At 42.4% G+C, this 20365-nt stretch overlaps 3 non-coding genes and 3 pseudogenes across 3 annotated transcripts; 3 read left to right on the top strand and 3 right to left on the bottom strand.

Moving 5' to 3' along the window:
• Positions 1–4984: 4984 nt before the first annotated feature.
• On the bottom strand, positions 4985–5122 carry LOC127528064 (uncharacterized; annotated as a pseudogene).
• A 6009-nt stretch (positions 5123–11131) lies between these two features.
• Positions 11132–11250, top strand: LOC114643239 (5S ribosomal RNA). Its single transcript, XR_003714736.1, has one exon. It is a non-coding gene; the product is annotated as a 5S ribosomal RNA (ribosomal RNA).
• Positions 11251–11939: 689 nt separating this feature from the next.
• Positions 11940–12103, bottom strand: LOC127528054 (U1 spliceosomal RNA). Its single transcript, XR_007935204.1, has one exon. It is a non-coding gene; the product is annotated as a U1 spliceosomal RNA (small nuclear RNA).
• Positions 12104–13021: 918 nt separating this feature from the next.
• Positions 13022–13140, top strand: LOC114643250 (5S ribosomal RNA). Its single transcript, XR_003714742.1, has one exon. It is a non-coding gene; the product is annotated as a 5S ribosomal RNA (ribosomal RNA).
• Positions 13141–13829: 689 nt separating this feature from the next.
• Positions 13830–13967, bottom strand: LOC127528061 (uncharacterized; annotated as a pseudogene).
• A 6001-nt stretch (positions 13968–19968) lies between these two features.
• LOC127528040 (uncharacterized) lies at positions 19969–20077 on the top strand (annotated as a pseudogene).
• The last annotated feature ends 288 nt before the right edge of the window (positions 20078–20365 follow it).

The raw sequence follows: 20365 nt of genomic DNA, 5'->3' as shown, positions 1-20365 counted from the left end.
CTTTTGCGTACTCTAAAATGTCTCTAACTAAAATCAAGTTGTCACTTATGGACCGTCCGGGAACTGCACACACCTGGTCTTCTTGAATAATGTCACCCAGTACTTCCCTAAAACGATTTGCCAGGACCTTAGTTAGCAATTTGTAATCCTGGCATAACAGGGTTATTGGCCTCCAGTTGGTGATCTCTGCTTTGTCCCCATCTTTTGGGATTAAGGTGATGATTCCATTCTTCCATGATTTCGGGCCCTCTTCTCCTCTTAATATTTCTTGGAATATCTCCAATATATCTTCTCTAATTAAATTCCAGAAGGTGGTATAAAAATCCGCCGTTAAACCGTCTGAGCCCGGTGTCTTGTTCTTCTTCATGGTCTTCACTGCTTTTTCAAGTTCGCTCATTTTGAACTCCTCTACCATTTCTTTCCATTGTTGTTGTGTGATGTTCCGGTCGATCTCGTTAAGCACTTCTTCTTTTTGGATTTCCCTATTTTTGAAGCTGTAGAGCTCTCCAAAGAAGGTTTCTACAATCTGCTGTTTCTTTGTTTCTTCTCTTTGTAGATTCCCTTCTTCGTCTTTCAGGAAATCGATGCTGCTCTTTTTCGTTCTTTGTTTTATTTTTTTAAAGAAGAAGCGTGTGCACTTCTCGTCCTCTTCTAAGTGCTGGACCCTACTTTGGAACTTCAGTTTCTCTTCCTTTCTTTTGTAGATGTCCATCATCTCTGACTTTATCTGCTTCACCTGTCTCCCGGTCTCTGTCCCTTCATTTTCCAGCCTATATGCTTCCTCCAGTTCTTCTTGCAGTAACATTAATTGTTCCTTCTCCCTCTTACTTTTTTCCTTTCCTTTCCTTTGAAAGAATTGCTTGGCCCTAAATTTAATGATGTCCCACCATTCTCCTCTTGTCCTACACCCTTCTTTTAGGGTTTCCCATTGTTTGTATTTGTTTTCAAATTCAGTTCTAATTTCCTTGTCTTCTAAGAGTAGCGCGTTTAGTTTCCAAAACCCTTTCCCTCTATTGTCCCTGTTTCTTCCCTCACATTCTGATAAAATGATGTTATGGTCAGAAAAACAGGTCGGTTTAATTAGAAAACTTTTAGTTCTATATCTCGCGCTACTTAAAATGTAGTCGATTCTTGATCTCCAGTTCCCCCCTTCCGCTCTCCATGTATATCCTTCCGTGTCCTTTTCAATCTCTCTATAATTATCTTTTATTTGGAAGTCTTTCATCATGTTGATTAGGAACCTGGATGTTTTATCCAAGGGTCTTTTCCTTTTGGATTCTATTTGGCAGTTCAGGTCCCCCGCTATTATAACATCTTCCATCCCTTGCAATTCTGTCCTTAACTTCTGAAAGACTTCCATTCTCTCGTTGATTTGTGGAGGTGCATATATATTTACAATGTTGTGCTTCCCTCCATCTACTTTAACAGTTAGGGTAGCTATTCTTCCCTGGAGAATAATCTCAAACCTTAATACTTCAACGTTTTTGTTTTTAATTAAAAACCCTATTCCCGCACTCTTATTTTCATTTGAGCCAGAAAAGAAGGCTTCCCCTCCTTTCCACCCTTCTTCAAATTTTGAATAGGACCTCTGAAAGGGAAGGCCACATTCTTGAATACAGATGATGTCAGCTTCTGTCTCTTGAAGGGCTCTAAACACAATTTCCCTTTTGCTTCCCCTCTTGATACTTCTAACATTGATTGAAGCGATTCTCATGGGGTTTTTGATTATTTTGTTGTCTTCTTTCTTTCTTCTTCTTCTGGCCTCTTCTTTTTATTTCTGTCGCTCTCTTGAGTGCGTGTTCTCTTTTTATTTTGCTCTTTCATCAGGGTGATTTTGGAGAAGGCTTCGACCGATTCTTTTTTTAGGAAGGTCGCCTTTGGGCTGGCCGTTACCTCTTCACTATCCTTTCTCTCAGCTTGTTCACTGCTTTCTTGGACTATTTGGTACCAGTCCCTAATCCCTGCATTGTCATTATCTATTGTAGGTATTAAGGGTGAGCTTAATAATATGTTGGTCATCTCCTCTAGTTCCAACTGGATGTTCCCCAAACTGTCTTGCATCTTTTGTTCTCTGCTACCTAGGGAGGAGACTTTCTCTTCATCTTCCTTCTTATTCATCTCTTCCACAGTCTGATTTTCTCTTGGAACCTCACTACTTTCTATTAAGCTTTTAAGCTTTTCGTGACTTCCGATGGGTGTTTGAAACAGCACAACACTATTTCCCCCTTCGTCTTCACTTCCTCTTCTTCTTCTTCCTCTTCCTCTCTTCGTAATTGGACACTAATTGTCTCAACCTTTTTACACTTGTTTGCATATGATAACGGGCAGCTTCTAAAACTGTGGGTTTTTTCCCCACACAGGTGACACATTATTTTCTCTCTACAATTCCTCGTCAGGTGACCCAACTCTCCACAATTCTTACATTTCTCCTGTTTACAGTCAGCCGCTACGTGCCCTTCCTGCTCGCATTTTCTACACATTTTTGGTTGACCACTATAGAAAATTATACCTCTTATAGCACCAATTTGTATAGTTGGTGGTAGGTGTTTGAGGTCTCCTTCCTCACTAACTTTCAATTTTACCTGAAAGTTGTAATACCCGGTTTTAATTCCATGCTCGTCCCTTCCTGCCATCCCTCTCTGCACTCTACAAAATCTTCCTAACCATTGTTGAATATCTTCAATTCTTATTTTTTCGGATAGCATGGCGACAGTAATAGATTTCGTCTCTCGCTGTGCTAGAGACTGCATTGTCATATCTATTAACACCACTTCTGATTCCCTTTTCTCCCTCCAAACCTTAATACATCTTTCCACCAACATGCTATTCGTAAAGACCACCTCAAAAGTCTGTTTATCTGGGAGTGCAAAGATAAAATCAACTTGCCTGGGTAGAAAACCAAGAATTCCCAGCAGAATGGTGGTGGTGAACGTTTTCCTGTCCATCTTTTTCTCGTTCATTAGCTGGAACCGCACAGCATTCTTTCGGTCTTCTTCTGGAACCATCCTCGAAACGTAGGATCCTCTCGTCAAATCGATGGAAATCTCAGTTGACCTCTCCTTCGTCTGCTTCTTCTACCAAGAAAACTCCGGACACAACCTGCAAATTTAAACCGCCGCGCACCCAAGGGCTGAAAAAGTGGTGGACCTGCCAACCTACTTACCAAACCAGGGGCCGTGAGGCGTTCCCTATACCAAAACAGGAGAGATGGTATCTCCCCTGCCAGGTAAGTATGAGTTGTACAGCCCGTCGCTCAACCTCCCTCTTCCGCGGCTTCATCGCTCGCCGGCGGGCGACGTGCCCCGCCGTCCTCGGACCTTCGGGGTCCTTCGGGCTCCTTCGGCCTGCTTCGGGCTCCATCGGCCTCCGGAGCGCGCGCGCGCGTGCGCACGAGCTAGCAGCAGATCTGACGCACGTGTGCTCCGTGACCCGGATGATGGGGTTGCACCGACATCACCTCCTTGATTAGACAGGTTTTGCCAGCAAACCCAAGATGCACCTCGCTCTTATGCAAACCAACCACCCATTTCGGGAGCTTATTGGTTGGAAGAGAAATAGAAGAGGAAGAGACTGGGTGGGACGCTGAATGAGAAACAGCCGCCCAACAGCTGGGACAGGCGGCAGGAGGCAAAGCTGCGAAAGAGGAAGGAGACCCTGCGCTCTGGAGGGAGAGAGAGAGAGAGAGAAAGAACCCCTCGGCGTGGGCGCTCGCGCACAGCAGCGAAGCACCCTCGGGAAGGGAGATGTGGGGCAGCGCTGCGTACACGTCCGAGACGAGAGCCGGTGCTTGCCCTTTGATGCCACTGTGGGATTCCACGTTAGGAAGGACACGAGGTTGCCGGCTATATCTGGAAGATGCCTCCCTATCTATCTATCTATCTATCTATCTATCTATCTATCTATCTATCTATCTATCTATCTATCTATCTATCTATCTATCTATCTATCTATCTATCCACGGGGGGTGGCGGGATTTGGTCGGCGACAGCGAGAGAGCCGACAGAAGGGGACCAGCATAAAGGATAAAGAACATTTAAATTGAAAAATCATTCTGAAAATTTCAAAAGAAACAATAAAAATGGAAGAAAGATAAGGGAGAAATAAAACAGAAAAAAAAAAAAACATTGGGCTGTCGTTTAGTAAAGAGGGCTTCCAACCTTACCTATATGGGGAGAGAAAAACTTGCCGTTCTCGTTTACGGCCATACCACCTTGAATACGCCCGATCTCGTCCGATCTCGGAAGCTAAGCAGGGTCGGGCTCGGTTACCGAGTGCTGTAAGCTTTTGCCTTTCTGCCAGCAGGGGTCACCCTTTTCGCTGTCTTTTTCTTTTCCTCCTTTCACCCGTGTCAGAAAGTTGGCAGTTGGCAGCAAGTAAAGCAGCTTGAAATAAGTAAAGTTGCACAAAAAGGATGGATGAAAGAAAGAAAGAAAGAAAGAAAGAAAGTGCACTCAGTTCCACTTCTCTCCACTTTATTCTCTTCACATCACTCACTGTTCCATGCTGCTGTCAAAGGAGGTGAGAGAACTTAAAAATATTAATAATGCAGTAAGGGTACACATGTGGGTAGGTAGAAATAAATAAATAAATAAATAAATAAATAATGAATCAATTTCTTATAATTTTTTTTTAATAGGGGGGAGTTTCCTTTATATAAATTCAATAACTAAATTATTAATTAATTAATTAATCAATTAAAATGAATATTTTTTTATCATTATTTTTAGGGGGGGGCTGTTCCTTTAAATAAATCAATAAATAAATAATCTTTAGGATCTTCTGTATTTATCACAGGTTTAAGTACCTTGCTCATGGGAAAGGCGCTATATAAATAAAATTTATTATTAGTATTACTATCACTTTGATGACCCACTTCTGCTGTTGTCTCTGCGGCTCCTGCTTCATTTTCAGCCAAATAACCAGTTTCCACTCCACAACGAAATGATAAAAAGCTTTTTCAGTCTGTCTTTTGAACCAAAGTTATCAGGGGAGAGCGCGAACGCAGTCCCCCACTACCACAAATTATGCAGTCGAGTTTCCCGCATTTGGGGAAATCGCAGGGGTCAGCACACCCGGAGTGCAATGGATGAGCCTCGCCCTGGGAGAACCACCTTTTTTTTTTTTTTTTTTTTTTTTTTTTTTTTTTTTTTTTGTGCTAATTGCTTTATTAAATTAAAACAAATTAGTTGTTTTTTTCTCTCCCGTTTTCCATGTGAACTCCATGACTGTTCCATGGCTTCCCTTTGGAATTTCCGGTTTTGTGATTCATGCATAAAACATTTCAAACCATTAAAAAACAACACATAAAACAATCTAAAAGTTTTTTTCACACTTACTTTAACCCAGGGGTGGTCTTCCTTTTCAGGTCCTTGATGATTCGAAGAATTCTATTTTTTCTTTGGCCATCTGTAAAACACTTGCAATGGGGAGAAGTTTCTCTTTCTTTGTGTATATCTGTCTTCTGACCCAGATCGCCTCTTTTATATAATTTATTTTGACCCATTTTTCCCTACTCACATTTTGTTTTTTTGACCTGCCAAACATTACTATTTCTTTGTCAATTTGCCCTTCCACTATTTTTTCTGTCCTTACTTTATTCCACACTATTTGTGCCTTCCTACATTCGTATAGTGCATGCTTGGCAGTTTCAATTTCTTTACATTTTGGGTAAGGACATTTTGGGTTTTTCACCGATTTCCTTTTAAACAAGTTGTTATTTGTCTGGAGAATATCGTGTACGGCCTGCCATGCTATGTCCTTCAAATTATTTGGGAGATAATTATTTGATATAACGTCCCATATTTTTTCAGACTCTAATTTAGATGTTTCTTTAATCCATGTTGCTGGTTTCTTGTCTTTGGCCATTTTCATGACTAATCTCCAGTTTGTCCACACTTTCCCCTTTTCTTTTCCAAAGTTGTTAGTTTCTAAACAATTAATTATGGGTTTGTAAATTTTGGCGACGTTAAAGGCATACGGTCTTTTATTGGTGGTTGTATATAAATTATATTTCCTTAGCACCCCTCCCATCATGTATCTGGCCATATCCGCGACCTTTCCACTCCTTTCTCTGATTAGTCTGATATACGCAAATGTGTAGCGGAGTTTCAGAAGATTTTTTAAATCAGGAAGATCCTTCCCTCCTTTCATTTTAGTTTTCACAACGGTTTCTCTTTTTAATCTTTCCCATTTTGACCCCCAAAAGAAATAAAAAACATTGTCTTTCTATCTTTTTGAGGATCTCTCTCCTTGGTAGATATATTGTTGCCCAAAAAAATCAGTTTTGGCAGGATGATTGACTTGAGGAGGAGGATTTTCCCCCTCATAGCTGAGGTTCCTCAATTTCCACATCCCCGTTGTTTGGTTGACATATCTGCATGTCTCTTCCAATCTTTTTCCCCTTCCTTCTTACTCCCAAACCAGATCCCTAATATCTTTATCGGTTGTCTATGGGTTTTTATTTTGGGATTTGTATCCTCTGTCCACTTCCCTTGAACACGACACTCCGTTTTCTTCCAGTTTATTTTCGTACCGGCAGCTTTACAAAATCGCTCCGTTGTTTCTAGTGCGCTATCTAAGGACACTCCTTCTCTTGCCACAATTGTTATGTCGTCCATGTACATTATACATTTGGCTTCTTTTCCTTCACTTTCGGGGATTTCTATCCCCTTGATGTCTTGATTTTTTCTGATCATTGTTGCCAGCCCTTCGATTGCGAGGACAAATAAAATTGCGGAAAGTGGGCATCCTTGTCGTACTCCTCTCTCAATGTTAATCTCCTTCGTTAAATGCCCGTTTATCAACACTTTACTTGATATCCCTTGATAGCATTTCTGGATCACCTTTATGATGTGTTTGGGTATGTCAAATCTTTCCAGGGTTTCCCACAAAAATTCATGATTAATGGAATCAAAAGCCTTCTCCATATCAATATTTAAAAGTCCTACCGATAAATTCCGCTCTTTTGCGTACTCTAAAATGTCTCTAACTAAAATCAAGTTGTCACTTATGGACCGTCCGGGAACTGCACACACCTGGTCTTCTTGAATAATGTCACCCAGTACTTCCCTAAAACGATTTGCCAGGACCTTAGTTAGCAATTTGTAATCCTGGCATAACAGGGTTATTGGCCTCCAGTTGGTGATCTCTGCTTTGTCCCCATCTTTTGGGATTAAGGTGATGATTCCATTCTTCCATGATTTCGGGCCCTCTTCTCCTCTTAATATTTCTTGGAATATCTCCAATATATCTTCTCTAATTAAATTCCAGAAGGTGGTATAAAAATCCGCCGTTAAACCGTCTGAGCCCGGTGTCTTGTTCTTCTTCATGGTCTTCACTGCTTTTTCAAGTTCGCTCATTTTGAACTCCTCTACCATTTCTTTCCGTTGTTGTTGTGTGATGTTCCGGTCGATCTCGTTAAGCACTTCTTCTTTTTGGATTTCCCTATTTTTGAAGCTGTAGAGCTCTCCAAAGAAGGTTTCTACAATCTGCTGTTTCTTTGTTTCTTCTCTTTGTAGATTCCCTTCTTCGTCTTTCAGGAAATCGATGCTGCTCTTTTTCGTTCTTTGTTTTATTTTTTAAAGAAGAAGCGTGTGCACTTCTCGTCCTCTTCTAAGTGCTGGACCCTACTTTGGAACTTCAGTTTCTCTTCCTTTCTTTTGTAGATGTCCATCATCTCTGACTTTATCTGCTTCACCTGTCTCCCGGTCTCTGTCCCTTCATTTTCCAGCCTATATGCTTCCTCCAGTTCTTCTTGCAGTAACATTAATTGTTCCTTCTCCCTCTTACTTTTTTCCTTTCCTTTCCTTTGAAAGAATTGCTTGGCCCTAAATTTAATGATGTCCCACCATTCTCCTCTTGTCCTACACCCTTCTTTTAGGGTTTCCCATTGTTTGTATTTGTTTTCAAATTCAGTTCTAATTTCCTTGTCTTCTAAGAGTAGCGCGTTTAGTTTCCAAAACCCTTTCCCTCTATTGTCCCTGTTTCTTCCCTCACATTCTGATAAAATGATGTTATGGTCAGAAAAACAGGTCGGTTTAATTAGAAAACTTTTAGTTCTATATCTCGCGCTACTTAAAATGTAGTCGATTCTTGATCTCCAGTTCCCCCCTTCCGCTCTCCATGTATATCCTTCCGTGTCCTTTTCAATCTCTCTATAATTATCTTTTATTTGGAAGTCTTTCATCATGTTGATTAGGAACCTGGATGTTTTATCCAAGGGTCTTTTCCTTTTGGATTCTATTTGGCAGTTCAGGTCCCCCGCTATTATAACATCTTCCATCCCTTGCAATTCTGTCCTTAACTTCTGAAAGACTTCCATTCTCTCGTTGATTTGTGGAGGTGCATATATATTTACAATGTTGTGCTTCCCTCCATCTACTTTAACAGTTAGGGTAGCTATTCTTCCCTGGAGAATAATCTCAAACCTTAATACTTCAACGTTTTTGTTTTTAATTAAAAACCCTATTCCCGCACTCTTATTTTCATTTGAGCCAGAAAAGAAGGCTTCCCCTCCTTTCCACCCTTCTTCAAATTTTGAATAGGACCTCTGAAAGGGAAGGCCACATTCTTGAATACAGATGATGTCAGCTTCTGTCTCTTGAAGGGCTCTAAACACAATTTCCCTTTTGCTTCCCCTCTTGATACTTCTAACATTGATTGAAGCGATTCTCATGGGGTTTTTGATTATTTTGTTGTCTTCTTTCTTTCTTCTTCTTCTGGCCTCTTCTTTTTATTTCTGTCACTCTCTTGAGTGCGTGTTCTCTTTTTATTTTGCTCTTTCATCAGGGTGATTTTGGAGAAGGCTTCGACCGATTCTTTTTTTAGGAAGGTCGCCTTTGGGCTGGCCGTTACCTCTTCACTATCCTTTCTCTCAGCTTGTTCACTGCTTTCTTGGACTATTTGGTACCAGTCCCTAATCCCTGCATTGTCATTATCTATTGTAGGTATTAAGGGTGAGCTTAATAATATGTTGGTCATCTCCTCTAGTTCCAACTGGATGTTCCCCAAACTGTCTTGCATCTTTTGTTCTCTGCTACCTAGGGAGGAGACTTTCTCTTCATCTTCCTTCTTATTCATCTCTTCCACAGTCTGATTTTCTCTTGGAACCTCACTACTTTCTATTAAGCTTTTAAGCTTTTCGTGACTTCCGATGGGTGTTTGAAACAGCACAACACTATTTCCCCCTTCGTCTTCACTTACTTCCTCTTCTTCTTCTTCCTCTTCCTCTCTTCGTAATTGGACACTAATTGTCTCAACCTTTTTACACTTGTTTGCATATGATAACGGGCAGCTTCTAAAGCTGTGGGTTTTTTCCCCACACAGGTGACACATTATTTTCTCTCTACAATTCCTCGTCAGGTGACCCAACTCTCCACAATTCTTACATTTCTCCTGTTTACAGTCAGCCGCTACGTGCCCTTCCTGCTCGCATTTTCTACACATTTTTGGTTGACCACTATAGAAGATTATCCCTCTTATAGCACCAATTTGTATAGTTGGTGGTAGGTGTTTGAGGTCTCCTTCCTCACTAACTTTCAATTTTACCTGAAAGTTGTAATACCCGGTTTTAATTCCATGCTCGTCCCTTCCTGCCATCCCTCTCTCCACTCTACAAAATCTTCCTAACCATTGTTGAATATCTTCAATTCTTATTTTTTCGGATAGCATGGCGACAGTAATAGATTTCGTCTCTCGCTGTGCTAGAGACTGCATTGTCATATCTATTAACACCACTTCTGATTCCCTTTTCTCCCTCCAAACCTTAATACATCTTTCCACCAACATGCTATTCGTAAAGATCACCTCAAAAGTCTGTTTATCTGGGAGTGCAAAGATAAAATCAACTTGCCTGGGTAGAAAACCAAGAATTCCCAGCAGAATGGTGGTGGTGAACGTTTTCCTGTCCATCTTTTTCTCGTTCATTAGCTGGAACCGCACAGCATTCTTTCGGTCTTCTTCTGGAACCATCCTCGAAACGTAGGATCCTCTCGTCAAATCGATGGAAATCTCAGTTGACCTCTCCTTCGTCTGCTTCTTTGTCTGCTTCTTCTACCAAGAAAACTCCGGACACAACCTGCAAATTTAAACCGCCGCGCACCCAAGGGCTGAAAAAGTGGTGGACCTGCCAACCTACTTACCAAACCAGGGGCCGTGAGGCGTTCCCTATACCAAAACAGGAGAGATGGTATCTCCCCTGCCAGGTAAGTATGAGTTGTACAGCCCGTCGCTCAACCTCCCTCTTCCGCGGCTTCATCGCTCGCCGGCGGGCGACGTGCCCCGCCGTCCTCGGACCTTCGGGGTCCTTCGGGCTCCTTCGGCCTGCTTCGGGCTCCATCGGCCTCCGGAGCGCGCGCGCGCGTGCGCACGAGCTAGCAGCAGATCTGACGCACGTGTGCTCCGTGACCCGGATGATGGGGTTGCACCGACCTCACCTCCTTGATTAGACAGGTTTTGCCAGCAAACCCAAGATGCACCTCGCTCTTATGCAAACCAACCACCCATTTCGGGAGCTTATTGGTTGGAAGAGAAATAGAAGAGGAAGAGACTGGGTGGGACGCTGAATGAGAAACAGCCGCCCAACAGCTGGGACAGGCGGCAGGAGGCAAAGCTGCGAAAGAGGAAGGAGACCCTGCGCTCTGGAGGGAGAGAGAGAGAGAGAGAGAGAGAAAGAACCCCTCGGCGTGGGCGCTCGCGCACAGCAGCGAAGCACCCTCGGGAAGGGAGATGTGGGGCAGCGCTGCGTACACGTCCGAGACGAGAGCCGGTGCTTGCCCTTTGATGCCACTGTGGGATTCCACGTTAGGAAGGACACGAGGTTGCCGGCTATATCTGGAAGATGCCTCCCTATCTATCTATCTATCTATCTATCTATCTATCTATCTATCTATCTATCCACGGGGGGTGGCGGGATTTGGTCGGCGACAGCGAGAGAGCCGACAGAAGGGGACCAGCATAAAGGATAAAGAACATTTAAATTGAAAAATCATTCTGAAAATTTCAAAAGAAACAATAAAAATGGAAGAAAGATAAGGGAGAAATAAAACAGAAAAAAAAAAAAACATTGGGCTGTCGTTTAGTAAAGAGGGCTTCCAACCTTACCTATATGGGGAGAGAAAAACTTGCCGTTCTCGTTTACGGCCATACCACCTTGAATACGCCCGATCTCGTCCGATCTCGGAAGCTAAGCAGGGTCGGGCTCGGTTAGTACTTGGATGGGAGACCGCCTGGGAATACCGAGTGCTGTAAGCTTTTGCCTTTCTGCCAGCAGGGGTCACCCTTTTCGCTGTCTTTTTCTTTTCCTCCTTTCACCCGTGTCAGAAAGTTGGCAGTTGGCAGCAAGTAAAGCAGCTTGAAATAAGTAAAGTTGCACAAAAAGGATGGATGAAAGAAAGAAAGAAAGAAAGTGCACTCAGTTCCACTTCTCTCCACTTTATTCTCTTCACATCACTCACTGTTCCATGCTGCTGTCAAAGGAGGTGAGAGAACTTAAAAATATTAATAATGCAGTAAGGGTACACATGTGGGTAGGTAGAAATAAATAAATAAATAAATAAATAATGAATCAATTTCTTATAATTTTTTTTTAATAGGGGGGAGTTTCCTTTATATAAATTCAATAACTAAATTATTAATTAATTAATTAATCAATTAAAATTAATATTTTTTTATCATTATTTTTAGGGGGGGGCTGTTCCTTTAAATAAATCAATAAATAAATAATCTTTAGGATCTTCTGTATTTATCACAGGTTTAAGTACCTTGCTCATGGGAAAGGCGCTATATAAATAAAATTTATTATTAGTATTACTATCACTTTGATGACCCACTTCTGCTGTTGTCTCTGCGGCTCCTGCTTCATTTTCAGCCAAATAACCAGTTTCCACTCCACAACGAAATGATAAAAAGCTTTTTCAGTCTGTCTTTTGAACCAAAGTTATCAGGGGAGAGCGCGAACGCAGTCCCCCACTACCACAAATTATGCAGTCGAGTTTCCCGCATTTGGGGAAATCGCAGGGGTCAGCACACCCGGAGTGCAATGGATGAGCCTCGCCCTGGGAGAACCACCTTAGTGATCATGGTATCTCCCCTGCCAGGTAAGTATGAGTTGTACAGCCCGTCGCTCAACCTCCCTCTTCCGCGGCTTCATCGCTCGCCGGCGGGCGACGTGCCCCGCCGTCCTCGGACCTTCGGGGTCCTTCGGGCTCCTTCGGCCTGCTTCGGGCTCCATCGGCCTCCGGAGCGCGCGCGCGTGCGCGTGCGCACGAGCTAGCAGCAGATCTGACGCACGTGTGCTCCGTGACCCGGATGATGGGGTTGCACCGACCTCACCTCCTTGATTAGACAGGTTTTGCCAGCAAACCCAAGATGCACCTCGCTCTTATGCAAACCAACCACCCATTTCGGGAGCTTATTGGTTGGAAGAGAAATAGAAGAGGAAGAGACTGGGTGGGACGCTGAATGAGAAACAGCCGCCCAACAGCTGGGACAGGCGGCAGGAGGCAAAGCTGCGAAAGAGGAAGGAGACCCTGCGCTCTGGAGGGAGAGAGAGAGAGAGAGAGAGAGAAAGAACCCCTCGGCGTGGGCGCTCGCGCACAGCAGCGAAGCACCCTCGGGAAGGGAGATGTGGGGCAGCGCTGCGTACACGTCCGAGACGAGAGCCGGTGCTTGCCCTTTGATGCCACTGTGGGATTCCACGTTAGGAAGGACACGAGGTTGCCGGCTATATCTGGAAGATGCCTCCCTATCTATCTATCTATCTATCTATCTATCTATCTATCTATCCACGGGGGGTGGCGGGATTTGGTCGGCGACAGCGAGAGAGCCGACAGAAGGGGACCAGCATAAAGGATAAAGAACATTTAAATTGAAAAATCATTCTGAAAATTTCAAAAGAAACAATAAAAATGGAAGAAAGATAAGGGAGAAATAAAACAGAAAAAAAAAAAAAACATTGGGCTGTCGTTTAGTAAAGAGGGCTTCCAACCTTACCTATATGGGGAGAGAAAAACTTGCCGTTCTCGTTTACGGCCATACCACCTTGAATACGCCCGATCTCGTCCGATCTCGGAAGCTAAGCAGGGTCGGGCTCGGTTAGTACTTGGATGGGAGACCGCCTGGGAATACCGAGTGCTGTAAGCTTTTGCCTTTCTGCCAGCAGGGGTCACCCTTTTCGCTGTCTTTTTCTTTTCCTCCTTTCACCCGTGTCAGAAAGTTGGCAGTTGGCAGCAAGTAAAGCAGCTTGAAATAAGTAAAGTTGCACAAAAAGGATGGATGAAAGAAAGAAAGAAAGAAAGTGCACTCAGTTCCACTTCTCTCCACTTTATTCTCTTCACATCACTCACTGTTCCATGCTGCTGTCAAAGGAGGTGAGAGAACTTAAAAATATTAATAATGCAGTAAGGGTACACATGTGGGTAGGTAGAAATAAATAAATAAATAAATAAATAATGAATCAATTTCTTATAATTTTTTTTTAATAGGGGGGAGTTTCCTTTATATAAATTCAATAACTAAATTATTAATTAATTAATTAATCAATTAAAATTAATATTTTTTTATCATTATTTTTAGGGGGGGGCTGTTCCTTTAAATAAATCAATAAATAAATAATCTTTAGGATCTTCTGTATTTATCACAGGTTTAAGTACCTTGCTCATGGGAAAGGCGCTATATAAATAAAATTTATTATTAGTATTACTATCACTTTGATGACCCACTTCTGCTGTTGTCTCTGCGGCTCCTGCTTCATTTTCAGCCAAATAACCAGTTTCCACTCCACAACGAAATGATAAAAAGCTTTTTCAGTCTGTCTTTTGAACCAAAGTTATCAGGGGAGAGCGCGAACGCAGTCCCCCACTACCACAAATTATGCAGTCGAGTTTCCCGCATTTGGGGAAATCGCAGGGGTCAGCACACCCGGAGTGCAATGGATGAGCCTCGCCCTGGGAGAACCACCTTTTTTTTTTTTTTTTTTTTTTTTTTGTGCTAATCGCTTTATTCAATTAAAACAAATTAGTTATTTTTTTCTGTCCCGGTTTCCATGTGAACTCCATGACTGTTCCATGGCTTCCCTTTGGAATTTCCGGTTTTGTGATTCATGCATAAAACATTTCAAACCATTAAAAAACAACACATAAAACAATCTAAAAGTTTTTTTCACACTTACTTTAACCCAGGGGTGGTCTTCCTTTTCAGGTCCTTGATGATTCGAAGAATTCTATTTTTTCTTTGGCCATCTGTAAAACACTTGCAATGGGGAGAAGTTTCTCTTTCTTTGTGTATATCTGTCTTCTGACCCAGATCGCCTCTTTTATATAATTTATTTTGACCCATTTTTCCCTACTCACATTTTGTTTTTTTGACCTGCCAAACATTACTATTTCTTTGTCAATTTGCCCTTCCACTATTTTTTCTGTCCTTACTTTATTCCACACTATTTGTGCCTTCCTACATTCGTATAGTGCATGCTTGGCAGTTTCAATTTCTTTACATTTTGGGTAAGGACATTTTGGGTTTTTCACCGATTTCCTTTTAAACAAATTGTTATTTGTCTGGAGAATATCGTGTACGGCCTGCCATGCTATGTCCTTCAAATTATTTGGGAGATAATTATTTGATATAACGTCCCATATTTTTTCAGACTCTAATTTAGATGTTTCTTTAATCCATGTTGCTGGTTTCTTGTCTTTGCCCATTTTCATGACTAATCTCCAGTTTGTCCACACTTTCCCCTTTTCTTTTCCAAAGTTGTTAGTTTCTAAACAATTAATTATGGGTTTGTAAATTTTGGCGACGTTAAAGGCATACGGTCTTTTATTGGTGGTTGTATATAAATTATATTTCCTTAGCACCCCTCCCATCATGTATCTGGCCATATCCGCGACCTTTCCACTCCTTTCTCTGATTAGTCTGATATACGCAAATGTGTAGCGGAGTTTCAGAAGATTTTTTAAATCAGGAAGATCCTTCCCTCCTTTCATTTTAGTTTTCACAACGGTTTCTCTTTTTAATCTTTCCCATTTTGACCCCCAAAAGAAATAAAAACATTGTCTTTCTATCTTTTTGAGGATCTCTCTCCTTGGTAGATATATTGTTGCCCAAAAAATCAGTTTTGGCAGGATGATTGACTTGAGGAGGAGGATTTTCCCCTCATAGCTGAGGTTCCTCAATTTCCACATCCCCGTTGTTTGGTTGACATATCTGCATGTTCTCTTCCTATCTTTTTCCCCTTCCTTCTTACTCCCAAACCAGATCCCTAATATCTTTATCGGTTGTCTATGGGTTTTTATTTTGGGATTTGTATCCTCTGTCCACTTCCCTTGGACACGACACTCCGTTTTCTTCCAGTTTATTTTCGTACCGGCAGCTTTACAAAATCGCTCCGTTGTTTCTAGTGCGTTATCTACGGATACTCCTTCTCTTGCCGCAATTGTTATGTCGTCCATGTACATTATACATTTGGCTTCTTTTCCTTCACTTCCGGGGATTTCTATCCCCTTGATGTCTTGATTATTTCTGATCATTGTTGCCAGCCCTTCGATTGCGAGGACAAATAAAATTGCGGAAAGTGGACATCCTTGTCGTACTCCTCTCTCAATGTTAATCTCCTTCGTTAAATGCCCGTTTATCAACACTTTACTTGATATCCCTTGATAGCATTTCTGGATCACCTTTATGATGTGTTTGGGTATGTCAAATCTTTCCAGGGTTTCCCACAAAAATTCATGATTAATGGAATCAAAAGCGTTCTCCATATCAATATTTAAAAGTCCTACCGATAAATTCCGCTCTTTTGCGTACTCTAAAATGTCTCTAACTAAAATCAAGTTGTCACTTATGGACCGTCCGGGAACTGCACACACCTGGTCTTCTTGAATAATGTCACCCAGGACTTCCCTAAAACGATTTGCCAGGACCTTAGTTAGCAATTTGTAGTCCTGGCATAACAGGGTTATTGGCCTCCAGTTGGTGATCTCTACTTTGTCCCCATCTTTTGGGATTAATGTGATGATTCCATTCTTCCATGATTTCGGGCCCTCTTCTCCTCTTAATATTTCTTGGAATATCTCCAATATATCTTCTCTAATTAAATTCCAGAAGGTGGTATAAAAATCTGCCGTTAAACCGTCTGAGCCCGGTGTCTTGTTCTTCTTCATGGTCTTCACTGCTTTTTCAAGTTTGCTCATTTTGAACTCCTCTACCATTTCTTTCCGTTGTTGTTGTGTGATGTTCCGGTCGATCTCGTTAAGCACTTCTTTCTTTTGGATTTCCCTATTTTTGAAGCTGTAGAGCTCTCCAAAGAAGGTTTCTACAATCTGCTGTTTCTTTGTTTCTTCTCTTTGTAGATTCCCTTCTTCGTCTTTCAGGAAATCGATGCTGCTCTTTTTCGTTCTTTGTTTTATTTTTTTAAAGAAGAAGCGTGTGCACTTCTCGTCCTCTTCTAAGTGCTGGACCCTACTTTGGAACTTCAGTTTCTCTTCCTTTCTTTTGTAGATGTCCATCATCTCTGACTTTATCTGCTTCACCTGTCTCCCGGTCTCTATCCCTTCATTTTCCAGCCTATATGCTTCCTCCAGTTCTTCTTGCAGTAACATTAATTGTTCCTTCTCCCTCTTACTTTTTTCCTTTCCTTTCCTTTGAAAGAATTGCTTGGCCCTAAATTTAATGATGTCCCACCATTCTCCTCTTGTCCTACACCCTTCTTTTAGGGTTTCCCATTGTTTGTATTTGTTTTCAAATTCAGTTCTAATTTCCTTGTCTTCTAAGAGTAGCGCGTTTAGTTTCCAAAACCCTTTCCCTCTATTGTCCCTGTTTCTTCCCTCACATTCTGATAAAATGATGTTATGGTCAGAAAAACAGGTCGGTTTAATTAGAAAACTTTTAGTTCTATATCTCGCGCTACTTAAAATGTAGTCGATTCTTGATCTCCAGTTCCCCCCTTCCGCTCTCCATGTATATCCTTCCATGTCCTTTTCAATCTCTCTATAATTATCTTTTATTTGGAAGTCTTTCATCATGTTGATTAGGAACCTGGATGTTTTATCCAAGGATCTTTTCCTTTTGGATTCTATTTTGCAGTTCAGGTCCCCCGCTATTATAACATCTTCCATCCCTTGCAATTCTGTCCTTAACTTCTGAAAGACTTCCATTCTCTCATTGGTTTGTGGAGGTGCATATATATTTACAATGTTGTGCTTCCCTCCATCTTCTTTAACAGTTAGGGTAGCTATTCTTCCCTGGAGAATAATCTCAAAACTTACTACTTCAACGTTTTTGTTTTTAATTAAAAACCCTATTCCCACACTCTTATTTTCATTTGAGCCAGAAAAGAAGGCTTCCCCTCCTTTCCACCCTTCTTCAAATTTTGAATAGGACCTCTGAAAGGGGAGGCCACATTCTTGAATGCAGATGATGTCAGCTTCTGTCTCTTGAAGGGCTCTAAACACAATTTTCCTTTTGCTTCCCCTCTTGATGCTTCTAACATTAATTGAAGCGATTCTCATGGGGTTTTGATTATTTTGTTGTCTTCTTTCTTTCTTCTTCTTCTGGCCTCTTCTTTTTATTTCTGTCGCTCTCTTGAGTGCGTGTTCTCTTTTTATTTTGCTCTTTCATCAGGGTGATTTTGGAGAAGGCTTCGACCGATTCTTTTTTTAGGAAGGTCGCCTTTGGGCTGGCCATTACCTCTTCACTATCCTTTCTCTCAGCTTGTTCACTGCTTTCTTGGACTATTTGGTACCAGTCCCTAATCCCTGCATTGTCATTTTCTATTGTAGGTATTAAGGGTGAGCTTAATAATATGTTGGTCATCTCCTCTGTTCCCCAAACTGTCTTGCATCTTTTGTTCTCTGCTACCTAGGGAGGAGACTTTCTCTTCATCTTCCTTCTTATTCATCTCTTCCACAGTCTGATTTTCTCTTGGAACCTCACTACTTTCTATTAAGCTTTTTAGCTTTTCGTGACTTCCGATGGGTGTTTGAAACAGCACAACACTATTTCCCCCTTCGTCTTCACTTACTTCCTCTTCTTCTTCTTCCTCTTCCTCTCTTCTTAATTGGACACTAATTGTCTCAACCTTTTTACACTTGTTTGCATATGATAACGGGCAGCTTCTAAAGCTGTGGGTTTTTTCCCCACACAGGTGACACATTATTTTCTCTCTACAATTCCTCGTCAGATGACCCAACTCTCCACAATTCTTACATTTCTCCTGTTTACAGTCAGCCGCTACGTGCCCTTCCTGCTCGCATTTTCTACACATTTTTGGTTGCCCACTATAGAAAATTATCCCTCTTATAGCACCAATTTGTATAGTTGGTGGTAGGTGTTTGAGGTCTCCTTCCTCACTAACTTTCAATTTTACCTGAAAGTTGTAATACCCGGTTTTAATTCCATGCTCGTCCCTTCCTGCCATCCCTCTCTGCACTCTACAAAATCTTCCTAACCATTGTTGAATATCTTCAATTCTTATTTTTTCGGATAGCATGGCGACAGTAATAGATTTCGTCTCTCGCTGTGCTAGAGACTGCATTGTCATATCTATTAACACCACTTCTAATTCCCTTTTCTCCCTCCAAACCTTAATACATCTTTCCACCAACATGCTATTCGTAAAGACCACCTCAAAAGTCTGTTTATCTGGGAGTGCAAAGATAAAATCAACTTGCCTGGGTAGAAAACCAAGAATTCCCAGCAGAATGGTGGTGGTGAACGTTTTCCTGTCCATCTTTTTCTCGTTCATTAGATGGAACCGCACAGCATTCTTTCGGTCTTCTTCTGGAACCATCCTCGAAACGTAGGGTCCTCTCGTCAAACCGATGGAAATCTCAGTTGTCCTCTTCTTCGTCTTCTTCTACCAAGGAAACTCCGGAACACAACCTGCAAATTTAAACCGCCGCTCACCCAAGGGCTGAAAAAGTGGTGGACCTGCCAACCTACTTACCAAACCAGGGGCCGTGAGGCGTTCCCTATACCAAAACAGGAGAGATGGTATCTCCCCTGCCAGGTAAGTATGAGTTGTACAGCCCGGCGCTCAACCTCCCTCTTCCGCGGCTTCATCGCTTGCCGGCGGGCGACGTGCCCCGCCATCCTCAGACCTTCGGGGTCCTTCGGGCTCCTTCAGCCTCCAGAGCACGCATGCGCACGAGCTAGCTGCTGACCTGACGCCCCTGTGCTCCGTGACCCGGATGATGGGGTTGCACCGACCTCACCTCCTTGATTAGACAGGTTTCGGCAGAAGAACCCGAGGTGCACTTCGCTCTTATGCAAACCAGCCACCCATCTCTGGAGCTTATTGGCTGGAAGAGAAACAGAAGGGGTAGACACTGGGCGGGACGCTGAATGAGAAACAGCCACCCAACAGCGTGGACAGGCGGCTGGAGGCAAATCTGCGAAAGAGGAAGGCGACCCTGCTTTCCGTAGAGAGAGAGAGAGAGAGAGAGAAAGAACCCCTCGGCGTGGGCGCTCGCGCACAGCAGCAAAGCACCTTCGGGGAAGGGAGATGCGGGGCATTGCTGCGTACCCGTCCGAGACGAGAGCCGGTGCTTGCCCTTTGATGCCACTGTGGGATTCCACGTTAGGATGGACACGAGGTTGCCGGCTGTTTCTGGAAGATGCCTCACGTTCTATCTATCTATCTATCTATCTATCTATCTATCTATCTATCTATCTATCTATCTATCTATCTATCTATCTATCTATCTATCTATCTATCTATCTATCTATCTATACATAAACGTGGGTGGCGGGATTTGGTCGGCGACAGCGAGAGAGCCGACAGAAGGGGTCCAGCATAAAGGATAAAGAACATTCAAATTCAAAAATCATTCTGAAAATTTCAAAAGAAAGAATAAAAATGGAAGAAAGATAGGGGAGAAATAAAACAGAAAAAAAAAAAAAACATTGGGCTGTCGTTTAGTAAAGAGGGCTTCCAACCTTGCCTATATGGGGAGAGAAAAACTTGACGTTCTCGTTTACGGCCATACCACCTTGAATACGCCTGATCTCGTAAGCTAAGCAGGGTCGGGCTCGGTTAGTACTTGGATGGGAGACCGCCTTGGAATACCGAGTGCTGTAAGCTTTTGCCTTTCTGCCAGCAGGGGTCACCCTTTTCGCTGTCTTTTTCTTTTCCTCCTTTCACCCGTGTCAGAAAGTTGGCACTTGGCAGCAAGTAAAGCAGCTTGAAATAAGTAAAGTTGCACAAAAAGGATGGATGGATGGATGGATGAAAGAAAGAAAGAAAGTGCACTCAGTTCCACTTCTCTCCACTTTATTCTCTTCACATCACTCACTGTTCCATGCTGCTGTCAAAGGAGGTGAGAGAACTTAAAAATATTAATAATGCAGTAATGGTACACATGTGGGTAGG

Source organism: Erpetoichthys calabaricus, chromosome 5 (assembly GCF_900747795.2).
Source record: "Erpetoichthys calabaricus chromosome 5, fErpCal1.3, whole genome shotgun sequence".
In the NCBI taxonomy this organism is placed as follows: domain Eukaryota; kingdom Metazoa; phylum Chordata; class Cladistia; order Polypteriformes; family Polypteridae; genus Erpetoichthys; species Erpetoichthys calabaricus.
This window is presented reverse-complemented; position numbering and strand designations above follow the sequence as displayed.